The sequence below is a fragment of the Leiobunum rupestre genome, chromosome 8 (assembly GCF_980474605.1).
Source record: "Leiobunum rupestre chromosome 8, qqLeiRupe1.1.hap1, whole genome shotgun sequence".
In the NCBI taxonomy this organism is placed as follows: domain Eukaryota; kingdom Metazoa; phylum Arthropoda; class Arachnida; order Opiliones; family Sclerosomatidae; genus Leiobunum; species Leiobunum rupestre.
The window spans coordinates 5,955,534-5,959,229 of record NC_143391.1 but is presented as its reverse complement, the minus strand read 5'-3'; the positions used below and the strand labels follow the sequence as shown (position 1 = coordinate 5,959,229).

At 37.0% G+C, this 3,696-nt stretch overlaps 1 long non-coding RNA gene across 1 annotated transcript; it reads right to left on the bottom strand.

Annotated features, from left to right (window-relative positions):
* Positions 1 to 370: 370 nt before the first annotated feature.
* Positions 371 to 2,369, bottom strand: LOC149932214 (uncharacterized). Its single transcript, XR_016472896.1, has 3 exons — positions 2,254 to 2,369; positions 1,325 to 1,552; positions 371 to 1,252 (listed from the first exon to the last, which is right to left on the bottom strand). It is a non-coding gene; the product is annotated as an uncharacterized LOC149932214 (long non-coding RNA).
* Positions 2,370 to 3,696: the final 1,327 nt, after the last annotated feature.

Genomic DNA, 3,696 nt, shown 5'->3' with positions numbered 1-3,696 from the left:
ATACGCTTCGCTTACTAGACAGGCGTGTTCTATGGCTCAACTTGCATACCGATTGTGGCTCCATCTCGACGCTGGTCAGAATTTTCCCCTAGCTTGAGCTGTGTTACTAGTGGCGCCGCGGGTTCAAATATTAACCCAGCTTTTACAGTGCTACAGAGGTGTTAACAGGTTTTTCCTAGGAACACGCCTGCCTAGTAAACGAAGCGTATATATAGTCTTTGGTTTATTCGATGTTTTTCGAAAGGGTCATATCGGTAACGTGGTATTTTTGAGTAAAACCCTTAGCAGTCGCGTGACGGGTTTTCTAGAAATATTATCAGATCTGTCCCACGTTTCAGTGGCGTAGCCAGGATTTGGTTTCGGGGGGGGGGGGGGGCACGTCATTGAAAAAAAATATATATTTGTACGTACGACCATACGTTTCTATGTGCTCCCCCCTGACTACGCCACTGCCACGTTTTGATATTTTTAGGCAAGTCTATAACCATGGATAAAATGGAAATTATGCCTTTGGATATGGTCAATATATTAGATGAAGAATTAATCCCGTGCAAATGTAGGAATACGTGTAGCAGAGCCGCTACTCGAGACATAAAAAACAATGTTGCCATACATAGGGGAGGGGGGCACGTCCCCCTCCGAAATCCAATCCTGGCTACGACGCTGGCTTAAGTTGTTTAGTGTTAGCGTAAATTTCAAATGCAAATACCTAATCTTTGCTATCTATACTATATTCCTAAGTGTCTTCTGTCTGTCTTGCGTCTGTTTCTCTATAGACGTCCGAGCCGTTCAACCTAGGACCTCCAATTTCCTCACAGCTATTCCTATGGCGCAAACGCAGCGAGTCGCGCAATTTTCATCGATTTCCAATTAAGTTAATTAATTAAATCATGCATTTTTTCCCCTGGAACGGTGCCGTGAATCCTGCAACCTACATATCACACCTATACAACCAATATTTTTCTGCCTAAGTCAATTTAGCGGCTGCGCTGGGACGGGGGAAGGGTTTGGTTTATGACTCAGTCTTCACGGGATTTTAGTTCTAGCTGGGGCCCGGCCGAAACAGTCAATAATATTGTTAACACAATCGTCACGCCTGTAAAATACTTTAATCATTGTACTTTACAACTTCATGCCTCAAATTAAAATCTAGATTTATGTTTGGCTAAAACGGGATTTGTTCTTGTAAACTTATATGTTTACAAATATAACGATCGGTCTCATCCATTAGTTTTTAATCAGAAATATTACCCTGAAATGAAAAAAAGTACATAGCATTTAACTTTTATATAAAAAAGTGTTATAATATTAGGTGTTTAGTAACCATATAATTCTTTTTGGCGTCAAACACCATCTCCGTCAATGAATCAATATAACAATAGGTTTTTGCTTCATACAATTTTTCCAATATTGTATGATTTCGATTTTTTGCTCCAAAACATTCTGTATTGAAGTTCGCCAGATTTCGAACGGGCTTGCGGTCTATTTGAATGTTCGTTATAATCAATGGCCGCTAGCAATATTCTTGATTCTTGATTGGTAACTATCCCACCTAAGCAAAATCATTGAAATTGTATTATTTTTGAAAAATACATATTTTGACAGAACGACGGGCCAATACTGCTACCATCTGTACGGAAAATCAATACGAAATTTAGGGCCCGGGGCAAAAGTTACTCGACGGCCCTGTAGCTCTCGGTTATGGTCACCTTTCTGACTGCAGTTTTTTTATAGTTACGCCAAGTTACGTAACACCGATATTACTCTATTATATCTTGGATTAATAATAGAAGCTAAGCGTTAGCTTCTATTATTAATCCAAGATTATATTAATAAATTAGTAAGGGCGAGAAAACCGCCTCTTCCTCTTTCCCTACGGGCCACCCGTAATATTTATAACTCTGATCACATATTAAAACTTAAATATTGTGAACAAATTAAAACTTGAATATCATGAGCAAATTAAATCTTTAATATTGTGAACAAATTAAAACTTTAATATTGTGAACAAATTAAAACTTTAATATTGCGAACAAATTAAAACTTTAATATTGTGAACAAATTAAAACTTTAATATTGTGAACAAATTAAAACTTTAATATTGTGAACGAACTATAACATTAATATTGAAAACATATTAAAGTTTAATATTGTGAACAAATTTAAACTTTAATATAGTTATAGTAGGGATTGAATTGAAATTTAAGAAATCAACGAACTGATTTGCCTCGTAAATAAAAGTTTTGGACTTACCATTTATCAAAGAAATATTTTATAAACTGCATATTTGTGAAAGATAATTAGTTTCTGTCCGTTGACCAACGCTAAAACTCTTTTTTTCGCTTTTCTCCATTTTTCGGCGGACAGTATTTATAAGCTTCTTACTCTGTTCTACTCAATCAAGCAAACTTTCAAAAACTCTGTCAAAATTCATGGTATGACCCTACCCTTTCAATTTTCGCCACGACCCCCCCCCCCCTCCGTATCTCGCCCATTAATTCTCGACCTGACAAATAGGATTGAAATATACAGCCTACAGCTATCGGCACAAGTAGAGACTAGCCACCCGCCGGGGTTCGAAATAGAAAAGCCCATTTGCGGGTTCCATATTGAACATCCTTTTTTCGATGTTCTACCCGGAAAACCAAAATGGACTCTTCTATCTTCGCCACATAGCAAACATTACCCGTCAAATACGAACAAAACTTCAGGAGGTCCGTTTCTACCCTGGCGCCATCTATTTCAAAAAATGGAACTTCAAGAAAGTTTTTTTTTTAAATAGGTCGTGATATAGTGCCTTTAAGGGGGGCGATCACCCCCCCCCTATGGATTCGGCCCTGGTAAAAAAATTTACAAAAATATCTATAAAAAAACAATGCTTCTTTAATAATTAAAATTTGGCGAGGAATTAAATATGTTTGACTTTATGAATTCCCACAGTGAATTGTTTTTTTCAATTGAGATTGTTCAAAATTGAACGAACTTTTAATTTTGAACGGGTCTAGTTAGTTTTGAGCGGAAAAATTCGGGGATGGTTCAAGATTGAACGAGTCTGTTTAAATTTGAACATCAAAATGTGGCCTTGTTCAAATTTGAATGATCATGTACAAATCTGAACGCCTCGATGATGGCTTGTTCAAAAATGAATGACCTTGATTAATTTTGAACGCAAAAAGCACGCTCATTTTTTGCAGTGTAGATTATACTTCTAGAAACAGACCTGGTAGTGCCTCCCATTCTAGTGACGGAGTGGGTTCGGTTAAAGTTGACTCGATAATGTTCGAGTACTCGCACAGCCCTATACACGACGTTTAAATCTACAGTACGATTAGTTTAGAAGTTTTTTTGTAGTGGTGTATGCAGCTATGCTATAAAAACTCAGAGAAAAATGTTTACTTTTTAACTAGCTATACAGGGTGCCCACTAAAATATGGAGCAGGGCGAATATCTCCTAAACAGTTTTAGGTACGAATTTGAAATTTTTGGGTAGCATAGAGTGTTTGGGGGGAATAACTACTTTTAACATTTCGATAACCTTGAACCATGTCTTCAAGGTCATCCAAAAACTATCTCGAGAACCGTAAGTGTTAGAAAGTTGGTTCCAATTACAAGTGTTCCCCGTCACGTTTTAGGCTTAAATGATAACATACCCAACGATGGATAATTTTTCAAGCCGTATAATCTATTTGATTAAAA